The 19541-nt window shown below is 40.3% G+C and overlaps 1 long non-coding RNA gene across 3 annotated transcripts in view; it reads left to right on the top strand.

Annotated features, from left to right (window-relative positions):
* The window catches only part of LOC122464576, a 147074-nt gene that overhangs the window by 27910 nt on the left and 99623 nt on the right, over nt 1-19541 (top strand). The gene's annotated exons all lie outside the window — the stretch shown is intronic.

Below are 19541 nucleotides of genomic sequence, written 5' to 3'. Positions count from 1 at the left end.
AATAATTGAGATGATAACAGGTAGGATCAAGCCCAACAGAAGGAGTAAGCATGCATGGCATCAGATATCCATTTCTTGAAATAAGCTGTCTGTGTTGTCATGACACCCCTGGATACTCTTACCCTGCTTTGGGAGAGGTGGAGAGGAGAGAGGAAGGGAAATTGCATTTACCATTTAGTGCTGTGAAGTGTCCTCCAGGCCAGGAGATGGCAGTGAAGCCAAGACTTGTCTGCAGTGAATGTAAAGGAAGTACAGAGAGAGGCTTTGGGCACAGAAGTGGATGATCTGGAGTGGCAGACTTGCAGTTTCTTTGCTTAGAAATCCCCCAGCTGTTGTTTGTTTCTCTGGTGGTCAGGGACACAGGAATTTCTCTACATTTTTTTTTGTAAATAAATAAGAATACACCAAAGAATTGACCTGACTTGAATCATCAATTTTTCATCATAATGGAAACAACCTGAATATCAAGCTGAATATCAGCTGACTGCTCAGCACAGAGGCAACAATTTAAATATTTAACAGGGCAAGAATGTGAATTCATTTGGAGCCGCATACTAGAGAAGGAAAGGAAAGTAATCTGATGCTACTGCTCCCTTAGTGGATGACTTGTATAATAAATGTCTGGGAGTGAGAAGTCAGAAATCCCTTATGAAAAGAAAATGTCATAAAGCTCTACAAAATGATGTGAGGCAGGGTCTGTTACATGCTGAGTCTGTAGTCTTCATCTTGGAGAGCGATGCTCATGGTGTGAGTGGCTTCCCTTCTGTGCAGGGATTTGATAAATCCTTTCAATGGAAACAGTGAGTATGCCCTTTAATAAAAGTGCATTAATAATAAGCAATAGTGAAGTCATATAATTACTAAAATGGATTTCATCTGAATGCTGTAGGATGTGGAGATTAAAAGAGAGAGAATGTTCCTGTTGTGTTGCTGAGTAAGGAATAAGTATTAGCAGAACCCATGATTAAAGGGAAATGATTGCATCAGGCTTCTTAGAAGGAGATATCTGCTCAATAAGAAGCAATGAAAGTTCACTGTCTTATTTCACCCCTGCTTTATCAGTGTCCTCAAAAATATATTGCTGTAGAGGGAAGTTAACTCATTGATCTGAATGGAGATTACTCCAAGTTGTGTATAAACAAAACCAGTTGGTGGCTTCAGACTTGTTGCCATTTGTACAAACCAAAAGATCAAACCACAGTTTGGCACAAGTTTGTTTCCATTCAAAAGAGATCCAGGACTGGAACAGCAAGGATGCGACGGGTCAGAAATAAGATGCCCATTGGTAGTTTGTGGGGAAGGCTGCACAATGCTGTAGCATTCCTGGTTCTAACCAGTGCTACTAGTTCCTTACTTTTACCATGCAGTAAATAAGAGTAAATATTTTAATTTGAATGATGGCGAAGTGATGATGGGCCAAACTCCATCTCAGGACTACATCTTTCATGATGCACCATGGCCTCTTCTCTGATGCTCCCGTGCGCTCCATCATGGCAGTCTCATAATTGCAGATGCAACGTCAGATATTTAGTCTGGTCAGGTAGCCTTTCCAAATAGGCAAAGAATGAGGACAAAAAGCACCTGAAATACAACTCCCATGACTTGCTGTGGTACCATAGGCAGATGCAGTTTAATGTTGAACTGGCACAAAGCGAAACCTTTTGACATTTGCAAATGGATTTTTATATGCAAAAAAATTAAATATTTTAACAAATATCAGAATTTCCCACAGGATGGTAAAATTTTCAAAAGCAACTAAGTCCCTAAACCAAAGAATATACAAGAAGTCTGGGCCAGCTGGAATTGAACCCAGATCTTCTAAATCGAGTCCAGTGCCTTAACCACAAGATCTTCCTTGTTGTCAATAATACTTACTTCACAGTCATAGTCCCAGGACCCCATTGTGCTAGTTGCACCACAAATACAGAACAAAATAAGAGTCCCTACCCCAAAGAGCTTACAATTCAAGTATAAAACAAGAGACAACTGATGGATATAGACAGACCATGGGGGAGTACAAGGAAATACGGAGACAGTATTGGTCAGCATGAGAGCTTGTGGTCTCAGCACACCAGCATCCTAACTGTGGTCGAGATTTTTGTAAGCATCGCAACAAAGGAAGGATTAGGGAAGCTTTAAGGAAGGATTTGAAGGAGGGTAAGGAGTTCGTTTTGCAGATGTTTGCTGGGAGCATCTCCCAAAAGTGAAGGGGAACATGGGAGGAAGCATGAAAGCGCTTGTTTGAAAGTTTAACAATGCTTGAATCTTCAATATTATTTTCTAATGCAGCTCTAATGTTATCTGGTATGCTTTATGTATGTGCCACCTGCATTTACACACTATGGCTCTCTGTTCCCTCTAATGGCTGGACCGTATAGGGGTTTGAGTCTGCTACAGCCCGTGTCCTAACAGAACTATGATTTCTAGTCCAGGCACTAGAGGATTGTGCTTTTAGATCAAGAGGTACCACGTATAATCCTCATTGTTGGCAGCCCACCCAGGGATGTCGTGCTACATATTCATTCAGATATGGGCAAATTCTGCATCCTGCTAGAACCTTGGGCAGTCGTACCCTGTGAGGTTTTGCTGCATGGGGACAGGACAGGATTTAGAAGGAACTCCCTTTATGGCAAAGCATGGAGTTAGATAGTGTATGCAGGCAAGGGAGAGGGCTGGACTTTTTGCTGCTATGTGGTTCCTTCCATCCTCCACCCAAGAGCTGAAAACATAAAAGCCACTCCACCACTTTAGCCTGGGATGGTGGGAGGGATGGTTACTTGTCCCTCCTTTTCCCTATTTGTCTGCACAGTGTGGTTACTTGGGCTGGACACTGAGCTCTAGATTTCACCTAAAACTACTTAATAATTATATTTCTATAGAGTTTTCTTCCATGCTGAACATTAGTACTGTGCATTAGTCAGATGGGTATACGGTTTTGGTAAATGGCCTCTTTAAATGTAAGGTGAGAGAACTGACACAGCAAACTAATTCTCAATTAGTCCCTTAATTGCTTACAGCTAATAAGATCAGGATAGGTCAGCAATGAAATGGTCCTGGCAAATTAATAGCCAAGAAGATTTGGAAAGAAAGTCTGCTAACACAGTGGATAGTGAAGTAGTTTGCTCAGCTAAACTCCTCTTCAGAATTACAAGGTGGATTTTTTGTCTTGTAGGTTTAATAGGTTATTTCATCAGAATTTTGTTATGCAAAAGAGCAATGACTTAAAATATACTAGGGCTCAAATATCTGTCTGGGCCTTAGACACAAAGTCATCTCAGACAGAGCCCAGATTCTCTGCTATGTCAAGATCCACACAATATAGCTGAGAAGGGGGATTTACTAAACTCTGCCAGCCCCCAATGGATTGTATGCCAGATGGGGGTTGGTGGAGCACAACATTCTCTGCTCCTCCACTGCCTTTGACACACACAGTGTGAGGCTGATTCAGGAGCTGGGGATGTTAGTTTTAGCATTTCCTCACGAGGGGAATTATAAAATGGCCAGATCCAGCTGCCTTCTGGCATCCTTACTCTGCCTGAGTGGCACAAAGGGGCAGAATGCACAAAAGGATCAGTCTTACACTCTATATTGCTTTTTAAAATAAGCAGGGATGAAATCTATTTAACCATGAGGAAACTGGTTCTGGAAAGATGAAAAAAGGACCAGATTTCTGACCAAATGTTGACACAAGTCAACAGGAAACTTTTGTTAAGTTTGAGCTATTTGAAAAATTTCCATCAATGCTGTTTTAGCAAATAGAAAATGCTTTTGCTTTATTTCATTTATTTATTTATTTATTTATCTTTTTATTTATTGTCCTAAACATTGCTTTAGGCAATGTCCATTTTTTATTAAACTTTTCAGTATTAATCAAAACACTTATTTTTTCCACGTGTATAATTTCAACAACAAGAAAAAAAGAATTCCCCGGGAGCTCTAAGAAATGCTTCCTTTCCTTCTCCACATGATCCAAAATTGGGATTACTGTAATGGGAAGCTGTCATTGGGTCTCAGAAGGGTCTGACAATCTCTTGCTACTGTCTTCAGATCTTATGAGCTATGGAGCTACCTAATCTTGGGTATTTGACAAGAGTCTTGGGCTTTTTGACAGAACCACCAGAGCTTTAAGGACTGTTCCCTAAATTTCAGGTTTTTAGGCTTTGCTCTGGTTGTATCTGTTAGCACGAATGCAAGAGCTACAGCTGTGAAAAATTGACTTCAATGGAACTGCTTGTAGGGTAAGATAATACAAAGCATTAGTAAGGGTGGCAAAATCTGCCCCAAAGACATTATGCATAAAACTCTAACTTGATGGCTTTGACAGGTCATGGATGCTTTAGCCTGGAATTTTAAAACAAGGCTAATGGAATTAGATGTTCAACTCCTGTTCAATTTCTTTGCGAGAGGAGCATCTAACTCCATCAGGATTCTGAAAATCCCACCCTTCCACAAAAGCAGGATTTTCTATTAAACTTACTTAGTGCCTGGAGGGAGAAAGAGGTTTAATGGTAAAATAAACTAGTATAATAATCAGCATCATTATTAAAGATCTTCCCTAAAAGAAAAATAGACCAAAGGATAACAGGCAAATGTAGGTTACTTCAAAAAGACCCAGAACATTGTATAGAACAATAGCGTTCTGATGTATATTCTTTGACCCAACTGTGTTTAGGAAAGGTTGACCATGGTTTTAGTGGACATGCAGTAATACAATACTAGAAAAAAATATTGATATTTAAATATAGGTATTGTTACATATAAGAACTTTAAGATCCCTTTAATGCTATTGCCTTACAGACAAAATAGAAAACACATTAAACTCAAACCTGTGTAAATCTTGTATAAAACATTAAAGTACTGAAATCAACATGCTCTCTGGCTGTCTTTACAACTGAGATAAAATAATATGAATATAAAGGTATATTGCAGACATAAGAAGTAAAAAAAAATCTAAATTGGACAAGAATGAACATAATGTTAAAAAGGTATTATGCATTCAAAATGAGATGTCACTGTCGAAAAGTCACAGTGATTCTAAAATATATCAATTAATTCATGTGCAAGGGTACAGCACAGCAAGGAATCAACACAGAAACAAAAGCAATAAGGAGTGGACAGAATATTGAACTTGGCAAGGAAAAGTAAATAAACTTTTTCATCAAAAGCTTTTGTCAAGGCTGAATCCCAACTCTGTCACTCTGAGTGCAGAAGTTTGGCCCGCAAGGATTTTAAAAATTAATACTTGCCACTCCAGGCTTGTATTAAACCCCCAAGGTTACAGCTTTTCTCTGACCATGGCTTGGTAAATGCTGCCACCACTTAAATGCAAAATAAACCCCTTAGAACCCAGGAAGTAGTACTTGGGGTACTCCTTCCTGTGGGGTACCCTCAAGCCCTTTCACCCCTCTCCCCCCCTCCGGGGAAGAGCTGAGAAAGAAAACAAAGGAAATTAGCTGTGGCTACCACCTAATCAAACAACATGCACAAACCTCTTAGGACACCAAAAGTCCAATCCTGTTCTTTAAAAAAGGTAAATTTCATTAAAAACAAAAAGAAAGAAAATACATCTGGAACTTTTGCTAGATTTCAAAAGAGCAATTCCAAAAATCAAGCACCCAAAATAGCGTTCTTGGGGGTTCAGCTTAGAGGTTACAAGCAAACAAAAGCATCTGGGATTAGCACAGAGAAGATCCACAAGCCTTGAAAAATAAACAGAAATATACCTGATCATGTCTAGCTAAACATTCTGATCTACTTACACCTTTCGCTGTTAAAAGTAGTTCTAGATATGATCTGATGATTTTCATATCTGGTTCAAACTTTACACAGCATTCCTGCTGCCCTGTCCCTTCAGCCCAGAAAGCAATAGACAAAAGGAAAGTTTTTCCCAATTTTAAAAAGTTCTACCTTCCCAATGGCTTTCGGTCAGGTGCCCACTTAATTTTCTTTATCCCGGGGGACTTTTTAACTCTTTACAGGTAAAGCATGTAAAGAACAGTTACCAAGAGGGATTTTACAGCTAACTGGCTGGCTGGGTGTCCATCAAAGGGAGCTATCCCCCCACCCCTTATTTATCGCAGCTTTATATGCAATTTAATTGTTTTAGAATGTGCCAGATAATTATGGCAAAATGTACCTCTAGCAGTGCCCAATGTACAAGGTATGTCATTGTGTGATTAAGCATTGTGTTCAAAGCTAGTTCTTGGGGAAGGTGAGTGGGGCAGTTGCCCTGGATGCCAACTTTTTCTCAATTCCACAGCTAGCAATGTCTTTATTCAGTGCCTTGGGTTAAATGTTCAGTACATTGCATTGCAAAATACACATACCCATCTCATTAACAATAATTCCCTTCATATATTTGAAACAGAGAAATTGCCGTACACTGGATGAGACCATTTGTCAAGTTAGAATAGCATCCTGTTCTCGGCAAATGTCCGATGCTTTATAGTAATAGGAACTACACATAGCGAACACCTTGTGAGATTTTTATTCAATTGTCTTTATATTCTTGGGAGGAAACATTTTTCTTGATACAGATAGATAATCTCTTTGCAAGCTCTAGCATGAGATTTGATTGCCCATATCATTAATCTCACTTGCATAATGTTATGAATATTGATAAAAATATCCAATCTCTTTTTTTTTTCTTTTTTAATCCAGCCATAGTGTTGGAGTCAATGAATCCTCTGCAGAAAAGTTAACCCAAGTATGTTGAAGTGAAACCAGTTGTAACTTTACAGACACAGAGGTGAAAAGACTGAATCAAAGCTATGTTTATTTGGTCAAATGATAAAATTAAAATAGTACTAATCCTAGCTAAAGGGTTTGAAAAATCCACTCAGTAAAATTAGGCTTACATACATACTAGATGGCTTAATTCTTCACCCCCTGTTCAGTTTCCTACTCACCAATAATAATTGTGTGGATTTTTGAAGCCCTTCAGATGGGATTAACACTATTTTAATTTGTCACATATAGAGTCATTATTGTAGTGAAAAAAACCTTCCAAATGTGACTCTGTGCAGCTCTGTGACTGAGGCTGCAGACAGACAGCTCCTGTGTCTCTCATATGGTTCATAGATTTCCCAGAGTGAAATTAACTAGTCCCAAGTCAGATACATTGACTAAACTAAATCTGAAACTGACAGGGCCTGTACTTTTTAATTTGCTGATGACCAAAGCAGCATCCCAGGCAGGCACTTGGGGTAGTCACAAGGAGGAAGCGTCTAAAAATAGATTCTTGGGGAGAAGAGGTATAGTAGTTGCTAAACCCAGAGGTTCCCATCAGGAGGCTCTGGGTCAGGAGGGTTCAAAGAGAGAAGGAGACCTCCTTTTTCCTCCTAGTAAGCCAGAAGCAAATGGAGAACAGCTTGAGATTTCAAACACCTAGTAACCGGGAGCTGACCTGAACTATGAAACCCCAAAGAAATTATTGTGAGAAGCACTCACTGTTGCTGTTATTTTCCTCTTGTTTCAGGATAGTCTATTTTAAAGCTGGATGAATACTGAAGAATTTCTCATTAGTGTTCATTTAAATTTCAAAATGAATTTGCTAGGCTGTGCTCGCAACCCTTGTGTTCATTGTCTGAGTACATTCGAGTAATCAAATTTTATATGTGTGCGTATGTATATTCATACAATATAAATTTACAGCCACCCACTTCAGTCAGTGTACCTGAAGTGATACGTTTTATTTTATACTAAAAGCAAGTGCTGTAATTTTGGGAAGGATATATAATGAAGTAGCTGAAACATCTGCTTTAAATGAAAAAGTCAGCTCAATCTTAACTATGGAAGTGGGGCTGGAGCTTCCAAATTATTCAAGGGTTTGATATTTTGCTTGACCCCACCGCTGGCAAAGGTACAAATTACTTGATTTCTTAACTTTCTGGTGGTGAAGACATGCACAACAAGAAACGTGTATACAATATCTATATTTTGGATTGAAAAACTGAAAAATCTCTTTTGGCAAATATAAAAGTGTAATTCATTCTAGAAAGCTAATTGATATCCTGAGCCAAAAGGAACTGAGATCACAGAATGCCAAACACAGATTAGGACTGTCCCCAGGTTTTTTCCAATTCTCATTAAAACAACAACAGTTAATTCAGTTCTGAAAAAGACATAGTTTGCCTATTATGTACCACTTACTCAGCTATTGTTCTTTCTGATGCCTGACAATTGGCATCATGCTCTGTGCACAGCAAGGGTTCAAGTGGGGGGTAAAGAGGATATTTTTTTTCTTCCCAAATTGCCTGTGCTATTTAGAATTAACACTAGTATATCTAGCTTCTTTAAGGTGACAGATGTTTTTTCATGTTCAAAAAATCCAAACGTGACATCATTGTTAGGAATGCATGTTCACTATTTACACAAAAACTTTGAGAAGGAAACTATATTTTTATTTTCATCCATGAGGTTTATTTTTTAATCTAACTCATTTAGCTGTGGTAGGTTTTTATACCGTGGATGTCATTATGTTACCTAACAAACTCAGAATGAAACCCAGTAAAATCACAAGGCTCTATGTGGTTTCCCATAAAAGTGAGCTGCAAATTTCACATTATTTTGGGTAAAGATAGGCTAAAACAAGGAAACTTTTGTTTAACCCTTCCACCCAATGCCCCAGACCTTGTGGTATTCAGATAGAATGGGACTAGAGGGTGCATCTCTTGTACTTTTGATTTTCAATTCATAAAACTAAAATCTGAGAGCCTTTGCAGAATTGAAATAATCCCTCTTCTCCCCCGTCTCCCCCTTCATTTTTGTGTACATTTAATTTTGGAGCGAAATCATAAACTCCCCATATTGACTTGAAAGATTTGTGAAAGCCTGGTTTGAATGTGTGACAAAAGCTAAAACCGGGTGAAAGTCAAAATTTTGCACATCTCTAATCATTATGAAAAGAAATATCATTGCCTGTGGAAAAGTACTGGAGAGTGCCTACATAATTCAGAATGAGATTCACACAGATTTTCAGCAGACATAGCACTCTGCAAAATGGTCTTGGTTTTGATCTCGTATGTAAATAGTTTATTAGTAAGTATTTATTTTTCCAATAGCACACAAATGTCCTGAGTGCAGAGTGCAGTACAAACACAGAAAAGACACACCTTGCACCCACATTCTATAATAATCACTACAAAATTACTTTTCACCACATTGTTCATTTGCTAATTCACGTTCTCCAAGGTGATTAATATCCGTTTGATTGCACATTAGAATATCTTGCTTCCGCTGTTTTATGAGAAGTTTAGTTTTTCATGTTTTGAATACTAACCATGTAGAATAACATTCTAGGCCATTTAATTGTGCAGTACAAATACAATGTAATGTAATCTCAATGTTCTTTTTATGCATGAGAAATCAATTTTCCCCCTCTCCTTTTCTGAAACAGAAATGCTACATTTTTTCACCTCCTGCCGACCCTGATTTTCTTATTGATCTATTTTATAACAATGGAAATGATCTGCAGTAATCTTTTATTAGGGTTCACTTTCTAATCAACCATAGCATGGACAAGTTTTTATGAGAAAATGGGGCGAGATGTTTTCCAAATATTCTTCCATGCAAATGGGCAAAAGAAACACTTAAAACCTCTGAATTATTTATTGCTGATGTATTAAAATAAAATATTCCATTTTTGCAGGACAGTTGTTAGGTGCTGCACAATTTTCCAGTAGCATCAGCAAATGTTCCTTTGTCTTATTTCATACGTTCTGCAGCTTCTCGGTGAGCAAAAATATTCATTAAGTGAGATTTGTATTCTAGGCCAGTTCAGGCTTCAGCAAGCAGAACTTGTTGCATCTTTACACATGTACAGCTTGACCAGTCACCTTGTAGCCAGGGGTGTGTGCAGGAATTTAAATCTGACCACTTTTGGAGTGGCATCTTAGAGCAGCGACCAGGGGCTGGGTCAGTGGCCAAGGGCTGGGTGAGCCGCTGGGGCTGGAGCAGTGGCCAGGGCTGGATCTGGGGCTGAAGAAGCAGCTGGGGCTGGGTGCAGGACTGGAGCAGAAATACATATTTTTAAATGAATATTGGGGGGTGAGGGATGTCCCTGCTTGATCCCGCTTTGTGCACTCCCCTGCTTCTGCCAAAACAGTGAAAGGCTAATAATGGAATGGAATGTAGAGCCAACATTACTTTCTGGTTTCAGAGTAGCAGCCGTGTTAGTCTGTATTCGCAAAAAGAAAAGGAGGACTTGTGGCACCTTAGAGACTAACAAATTTATTTGAGCATAAGCTTTTGTGAGCTTACAAAAGCTCACAAAAGCTTATGCTCAAATAAATTTGTTAGTCTCTAAGGTGCTACAAGTCCTCCTTTTCTTTTTACTTTCTGGGTAACTTTATACTACTTACATAATCAAATACCCTATTTATACATTTAGTTTCATCCTATGTAACCTCTGTGTTCCTCTTTGGTCATTCTTTATCACTACGGGTATTTAAAGTTAAGCAATATATTTTATTTCTTAAGGATTCAGTTGAACCCAGGCCCTACATAGTTGCACAATGCAGGGGGAAGGAGAGGGCAAAAGATGTCTTCTCCCCATCCCTTGTCCCATTCCCAGGTGCAGGGCAAGGCATCATTCAATTCTTTACTCTCAAGTTACAGAAGGGCTACAGAAGTCCAGAGCAACTAATGGTATAATGACTGTCACCTCTGTTATTACCAGGGATTGAAACCAGGACCCTCCAGAATTAAACTACAGGTGTCTACGGCTTCAGTCTAAAGGATTTAGGACCAAGATTTTCCAAATCTGGTGCTTAAATTGAGGCTGCTAAATAAGGGACCTGAGTTTTCAAAAGTGCTGAGCCACGCTATAGGTCTTTCTGACTGATGCTGAGTTTTTCAGGTGCAAATTCTGGCTCTTGTATGTAGGTGTTAAATTGCTTGTACCTGCAAAGTTCTGGGTGCATGTATGTGAGTATGCAATTTTGCACTCATTTTAAAGCTGGGGGACTGATCATTTACACCATAGAGTCAACCGAAGCAACACAACTCTCATAGATGCTCACACCTAGGTAATGCACGTGCAAAATGTTCTCAAAAACTAGCACAATTAGAACAAGAACAGAAATGACTCTTGTATGTCTCAATTTCTTGATGATTGAGTATAATTGCCCAGGAAGCTATACCATTTCATAGTTGTAGCACAAAAAATGTGTCTGAAGGTTCTGCAGTGAAAGGGATCACTGCTAAATTTTGCTGCCTTTATCTACAAGGAATCCTTCAAAGCATCTTCCAAAGTCCTTAACCAGTTCATCAAAGTTCTGTAACACTGTGTTTCAGGTTAGGCACTTTTTAAGGGATTTTGCTAGATAGCAAGTAGTGTCATTAATCAATTCATTCAATGAAGAGAAAAATAGATAGAGCTTGTCATTGTCTAAGTGACTGTGAAGTAGCAAAGGCTTTATTTCAAAGACAGATATGGAACCAAACATCTGTTACGTGTTTCTCACAGATAACAGGTTCAACATGTCCAATGATCTGTGGTGTGTCACAGGACAGTCAAGTCTAACACCTTTCAGGACTAATAGGTTCTGGGGAAAAAAATAATTCTTTTTGTTTAGGAATATCACCAGAGCTGAAGAGATTGGGGAAGGGGGGGCATGGAGAGAGAAGCACAAACCCTGCTTCTGCTTAGTCTTGTGTTATATGAATATCACAAGGAGGGAATATCACAAGGACTATCACAAGGAGGGGGGGAGGGATAGGTCAGTGGTTTGAGCATTGGCCTGCTAACCCCAAGGTTGTGAGTCCAATCCTTGATGGGGCCATTTAGGGATCTGGGGGAAAAAAAGCAGGGGGGATTGGTCCTGCTTTGAGCAGGGGGTGGACTAGATGGTCTCCGGAGGTTCCTTCCAACTCTGATATTCTATGAATACCAGGTCCTGAATTTACATAGCAATAAGTTTATTTTGTATGTGTTAATACTTGTGGATGTGGTGCCCTGAAGTCTCAATTCTTGGGCCAGATATTCAGCTGGTATAACTTGTTGTAACTGCATTAATTGGCATAGCTCCATGAAATCTACACTGGTTGAACATCTTGGCTTTCTCTGTTTAGCCACTCCTTCCACATAGTGCATGCAGTGGCAATGCCAATCTTCCGCACCAATGTCTCACCCTTAACTGGAAGGCACATTTCTAAGGGTGAGTAAATAATCCAATGTCAGTCAGTACTGACAAACCCAAACATCCAAAAAATCATGAGTCAAACCTAAAAAATCAAATTGCTAATAGAACATGATTATAAAAAATCTCCATGCATATATTTTGGGTTCTTTTTATTTGCCTGCTGATTTCTGAGTCTTTTGGGGTTCATGTTTTCAAACTGTTCTCTACAACCATGAGGACTAGAAACTTGTTTTTTCTCTCTCCTATAATCACATGACTCTAAGAGTTGAGGGCTTTAAGAAAATCATCCAACATCTCTAGACTTCTGACAGTTGGCATTACTGATTCATAATAACATTCCCCAGTCTCTTGACTGAGGGACCCACTCCAGAAATCCTTAATCATTCAAGCACTGACATTGTCATCTGTATCCTGCTGGTGACGGAAGGCTTTCTGGAATGAAGCAGAATACCCCTGTGCTCCGGTTTGTGTGATTTAATTAAGCTTGTTGATGTTATAGCTTAGTTTTTTCTAATTCACCTCCAAAATTTTTAAAGTTACAGCGTTGCAAACGGCGATATTGTAGTTCTTGTGAACATTTGGTATTTTTCTTAAAGGCCCAGATCCTGGAGCTATGTGAGAATCCTATCTTTCATTTAAAAAAAAAAAAGTTTCCAGCTCTTCCATTTGTGGAGGAAAGCTTGAAAATATGAACTTAAAAGACTCAAAAGTCAGAAGGCAAATAAAGAACCCACCATTTATTATAGATTTAAAATATCATGGCTTTTTTAAGCCAATCTGATGATTTTCTTGTGCACCTGACAAGATTTTTGAGCACTTACTATTAGCAATACTGATGCTATTGCTGCAAATGAAACAGTATGGACACATGTCTGCTAGTAACTGAACTGAAGTGACCAAACTAATTTTCTATAAGCCACTAAATTGTACCTCTTTTCAGTTATGTGGGTGGGATTTGAACTGTTGTTTTTAGACCCTGATCCTGCAATTCACTCTGCACAGGAATACCACCTGCCTCTGCACAGAGTCTCACTGAAGTTAATGGGGCTCCGGGAAAGTCCTGGGATCCCATTATTGCCAACCCCCAATGTTCATCGCAAATGGTAATAGCACACATGGTGCAATCACAAATGTGATCCCAGTGACAAGATGTTAGTGTTGAAAACTTATAATTAGATTTTACATTAAAATTATGGGCAGCTCATTTGTAAATGAAAGGGATTTTCACCTAAAAAATGAATCATTCATCTTATCAGTTGTGTCAGAAGTGTCATACAAGTTGAGCAACCTTTTCAAAAAGGAAGACCCTAAAGTTGGCCTTCTAAATCAATGGCCTGACTTTCAAAACTTCTGAGCACCCAGCAGCTCCCACTGATTTCTAGTGAGAAGGAGTTACAAAGGTGCAGAAGCTAATCAGATACAACACTGACAAAATCAGCTATTACTTCAGAGTACCACATGCAGCTCTTCCTGCATGGGATTTATTGCCAAGGAGGTGATTTTTCTGTGGTGTACGCTACACCTGCATTCGTTAAAAGGGAAAAAAATACAGTCCGCACAGTAACTAGAAAGTTATCTTCATTATATCTCCACCTGAGAAAGCTTTGTTGTTTTTTTCTCAGAAAAAAAAGGAAAATAAGGCAGGATGATGCTATATGATTCACTACTTTACTGAAGGCCCTTGGAGAAATGTCTGCTGATGGAACAAAAAATTCATCTCTTTCTGTGTTTGTCTACACAGATCATTATCGTTTGTAATGCCAACGGGTAGGATTTTTTATTTTTTTTTTACAAAGATGTGTTTCTATGTTCCAGGTGGTAAAGATGGAGGTAGCACCAAGCACAATAAGAAGGAAGTAGGTGATTAAGGCCCTGGACTGGGACTCAGGGAATATGGGCTCAATTCCTGCTCTGCTGCAGACTGCCTGTGCCATCCGAGCAAGTCACTTAGGCTACATTTGCAGACACATTATTGGCAGTGGCATGTAGTGTACATGTAGCTACACATTGTGCTGAAAATTTTGCTACATGTGTCAGTGAAAGGCTCTGGCGGGAGGAGACAACTGGGAAAGGCTGAGCCTTTATCAAAAGCCATGTTGACTCTTTCCCAACATATCATGTTCATCTATGTTTCCGATAATTCTGTTCTTGACTATAGTTTCAACCAGTCTGGCTAGTACTGAAGCTAGGCTTACTGGTCTGTAATTGGCAGGATTGCCACTGGAGCCTTTTTTTAAAAAAATCAGCATCACATTAGCTATCCTCCAGTCATCTGGTTCAGAGGCTGATTTAAGTGATAGGTTACATACCACAGTAAGTAGTTCTTCAATTTCATACTTGAGTTCCTTCAGAATTCTTGGGTGAATACCATCTAGTCTCAGTGTCTTATTATTGTTTAATTACCAATTTGTTCTAAAACCCCTTCTGTTGACACATCAGTGTGGGACAGTACTTCACATATGACACCCAAAGAGAATAGCTCTGATGTGGGTATCTCTCCTACATCCTCTGCAGTGAAGACCAGTGCAAAGGATTCATCTTGCTTCTCTGCTATGCCTTGTCTTCCTTGTATGCTCCTTTAGCACCTTAAACGTCCAGTGGCCTCTCTGATTTGACAAGCTTCCTGCTTCTGATGTACTTAAAAAAAGTATTGTTAATTTTTATGTCTTTTGCTAGTTTGCATTTCAAATGATTTTTTGTTTTCCTAATTATACTCTTACATTTGACGTGACCGAGTTTATGCTCCTTTCTATTTTCAAAAGTAGGATTTTAAAAGGATGCCTTTTTGCCTCTAACCTCCTCTTTTACTCTGCTGTTCAGACAAGGTGATGTTTTTGGCCTTGTCATAACTATAAAGGGAAGGGTAAACACCTTTAAATCCCCCCTGGCCAGAGGAAAAACCCTTTCACCTGTAAAGGGTTAAGAAGCTAGGATAACCTCACTGGCACCTGACCAAAATGACCAATGAGGAGACAAGATACTTTCAAAGCTGGGGGGAGGGAGAAACAAAGGTTCTCTCTGTCTGTGTGATGCTTTTGCCAGGAACAGAAAAGGAATGGAGTCTTCAAACATAGTAAGTAATCTAGCTAGATATGCGTTAGATTCTGTTTTGTTTAAATGGCTGAGAAAATAAGCTGTGCTGAATGGAATGTATATTCCTGTTTTTGTGTCTTTTTGTAACTTAAGGTTTTGCCTAGAGGGATTCTCTATGTTTTGAATCTGATTACCCTGTAAGGTATTTACCATCCTGATTTTACAGAGATGATTCTTTTACTTTTTCTTCTATTAAAATTCTTCTTTTAAGAACCTGATTGCTTTTTCATTGTTCTTCAGATCCAAGGGTTTGGGTCTGTGTTCACCTATGCAAATTGGTGAGGATTTTTATCAAGTCTTCCCCAGGAAAGGGGGGTGTAGGGTTTGGGGAGGATTTTTGGGGGAAAGACGTTTCCAAGCGGGCTCTTTCCCTGTTATATATCCGTTAGATGCTTGGTGGTGGCAGCAATAAAGTCCAAGGGCAAAAGGTGAAATAGTTTGTACCTTCGGGAAGTTTTAACCTAAGCTGGTAAAAATAAGTTTAGGGGGTTTTCATGCAGGTCCCCACATCTGTACCCTAGAGTTCAGAGTGGGGAAGGAACCTTGACAGGCCTCTTACTTTTTTTTTTATTTGGGGTCTACATTTTGTCTTATGAAAAATGAAGAAGTTGAAATCTATACATAATCTGTCAGTTTTGTCAGAAATTAAACATCGGATCATCCCAAAATGAGATTTAAAAAAAAAAAAAAAATTGTCACAGGGAATTTTGAAAATTCGAGGTTTGATTTCTAAGCAGAATGAAAACTAATTCTGAAATCTCAAAGTGCTCTGCAGAATGAAATTACCATTCTCTGAACAGCTCTAGTAATATATTTGTAATCAGGGTAATAAATAGGTGTCACTGTGTATTGTCATATTCTTGCACTTTGTTTGAAACTCTTTATATTCAGGTGCTAATAATTACTAGGTCCTCCTTCAATATGTTCATGGCCCATGGAAAAATGTTTTGAATATGGGAATACCAAGACAGTATTTCTGATCAGCTTCCTCCCACCCCTGTAGTTTCACCACCCAGCCCTACAAACTATGACCCTTACCCACTGCACTCAACCCCCATCACCATGCATTTTAGCTAGCCTGAAGTGCGGCACTCATTGTGCGGCATTCCAGACAGGAAGGCTGAATATGACAACAGGACATATGCAAATCTGTGATTGTCCCGTTCCCCACCCCACCCCCCTTTCCTCCTCCCACATAGCACAGATGTATCATGCCCTTTCTGTTTCCCCAGCAGTTAAGTTTCTTTTCGATAAATGAAATTTTTGGGTTTGAAAACACTTTATTGCATTAAGTTAAAGATACCGTAGCCCAGGAAAGCAACAGGCACCGCAAGTCAGTGCATCGTACGTAGCAAACACAGATGCCTACTAGCATTGGAGCCACTGCACTTCACCTCCTGTGTAGGGCACCAAACATTACTGGTGGCTTTCAGAATTGAATTGCTCCCTCAAGGCATCCTTAATTCTTACACCCCTGTGTTGGGCCTCTCTAATAGCCCTGGTCTCTGGCTGTTCAAATTCAGCCTCCAGGTGTTGAACCTCTGTGGTCCATGCCTGAGTGAAGCTTTCACCCTTCCCTTCACAAATGTTATGGAGAGTACAGCACGCAACTATAAACGTGGGGATGGTGTCATTGGCCAGGTCCAGCTTCCCATACAGACAGCTCCAGCGGCCCTTTAAACGGCCAAAAGCACACTCAACAGTCATTCTGCACTGACTCAGCCTTTTGTTGAACCACTCGTTGCTGCTGTCAAGGCTCCCTGTGTAGGGTTTCATGAGCCATGGCATTAAAGGGTAATCAGAGTCTCCAAGGATCACAGTGGACATTTTGACTTCCCCATCAGTGATCTTCTGGTCTGGCTTGCAGCTTCCTAAACAGGGCTGTGCTCTGAAAGATGTGTGCGTCATGCACCTTTCCAGACCAACCTGCGTTAATGTCTATGAAATGCCCACTGTGATCCAAAAGCGCTAGGAGAACTGTCAAGGTTCCTCCCCCACTCTGAACTCTAGGGTACAGATGTAGGGACCTGCACGAAAAACCTCCTAAGCTTATCTTTACCAGCTTAGGTCAAAACTTCCCCAAGGTACAAAATATTCCACCCTTTGTCCTTGGATTGGCCGCTACCACCACCAAACTAATACTGGTTACTGGGGAAGAGCTGTTTGGACACGTCTTTCCCCTCAAAATACTTCCCAAAACCTTGCACCCCACTTCCTGGACAAGGTTTGGTAAAAAGCCTCACCAATTTGCCTAGGTGACTACAGACCCAGACCCTTGGATCTTAAGAACAATGAACAATCCTCCCAACACTTGCACCCCCCTTTCCTGGGAAATGTTGGATAAAAAGCCTCACCAATTTGCATAAGTGACCACAGATCCAAACCCTTGGATCTGAGAACAATGAAAAAGCATTCAGCTTTCTTACAAGAAGACTTTTAATAAAAATAGAAGTGAATAGAAATAAAGAAATCCCCCCTGTAAAATCAGGATGGTAGATACCTTACAGGGTAATTAGATTCAAAACACAGAGAACCCCTCTAGGCAAAACCTTAAGTTACAAAAAAGATACACAGACAGAAATAGTTATTCTATTCAGCACAGTTCTTTTCTCAGCCATTTAAAGAAATCATAATCTAACACGTACCTAGCTAGATTACTTACTAAAAGTTCTAAGACTCCATTCCTGGTCTATCCCCGGCAAAGACAGAATATAGACAGACACACAGACCCTTTGTTTCTCTCCCTCCTCCCAGCTTTTGAAAGTATCTTGTCTCCTCATTGGTCATTTTGGTCAGGTGCCAGCGAGGTTACCTTTAGCTTCTTAACCCTTTACAGGTGAGAGGAGCTTTCCCCTGGCCAGGAGGGATTTCAAAGGGGTTTACCCTTCCCTTTATATTTATGACAAGAACCATAGAGAAATACCCCTTCTGATTTATGTACTCAGAGACTAGGTGGGCTGGTGCCAGAATTGGAATATGCATCCCATCTATCGCCCTCTGTAGTTAAGGAAACCCATTTGTGAAAAAACAGCCACAATGTCATTCACGTTGCCCAGAGGCACAGTTCTTCTGAGCAGGATGCGATTAATGGCCCTGCAAACTTGCATCAACACTATTCCAGTGGTCGATTTTCCCACTCCAAACTTGTTAGCAACTGATCAGTAGCTGTTTGGAGTTGCCAGCTTCCAGATTGCAATAGCCACCCACTTCTCCACCGGCAGGGCAGCTCTCAATCTCGTGTCCTTGCACCGCAGGGTGGGGGCGAGCTCAGCACACAGTCCCATGAAAGTGGCTTTTCTCATCCGAAAGTTCTGCAGCCACTGCTCATCATCCCAGACTTGCATTACGATGTGATCCCACCACTCAGTGCTTGTTTCCTGAGCCCAAAAGCGGTGTTCCACTCTGGGGAGCATGTCCGTGAATGCCACAAGCAATCGCAAGTCGTACGCATTACGCGAGTCAACATCATTGTCAGACTCCTCACTGTCAGTTTGTAGATTAAGGAGTAACTCGACTGCAATTCGTGACGTGCTGGTGAGACCCATCAGAATAATCTTCACAAGTTCAGGATCCATTCCCACAGACTGAAAGGAAGACAGAGCACGTAGTACAAAAAACATTGAAAGATGGCGCCAAATGTGGACGGAAGCACAGGGATTGCTGGGATGCGAAGCATTGCATCACGGGGCGTTGGGACAGGACCCAGAATGCCTGCCCCCCCCCCCCCCCGCCCCCTTCCCACAAGCCACAGCACCAGAATGGGTAGAGGTGCTCTGCGGGATAGCTGCCCATAATGCACTGAACCCAATGCCGCTGCAAGTGCCGCAAATGTGGTCACGCCACTGTGCTTGCAGCTGACAGGGTGAACACATGGCAACGCTTTCCCTGAGGTCTCCGAGGGCTGGTTTAACTCAGAGCGCTCTACATCTGCAAGTGTAGCCATGCCCTTAGATTCAGCTACTTGTGCCTGATGAAGTGAAGCTGTCCTTGTTTTTATAAAATGATAGGGTATTTTCAAGAGAGGTTTGCTTCCTGATGTCTGTCAGCTTGGGAGTTTAATATATATTGCTGCCATTGGCTCCGTGTGTGTCTCAAACTGGTAGAGTAAGCAGCTCTGCCACTCATGTCTGATTAAATGAAATCAATAATCCTGTCTTTGTTTGTCTTAAGCAATGTACTCATGCCAAGCTTTCTGCTACACTAATTAGTCTGAACCTCTTTCTTTGTTTTGTTATACTGTAGCAACTTTATACTACCAGAATCTGGATTTTTCTGGTCTCATACAGTGCAGCTGCAGGCTTGTAT

This window comes from Chelonia mydas, chromosome 2, assembly GCF_015237465.2.
Source record: "Chelonia mydas isolate rCheMyd1 chromosome 2, rCheMyd1.pri.v2, whole genome shotgun sequence".
NCBI lineage: Eukaryota > Metazoa > Chordata > Testudines > Cheloniidae > Chelonia > Chelonia mydas.
Note: the sequence above shows the minus strand (reverse complement) of the source record. Positions and strands in the feature narration are given on the sequence as shown.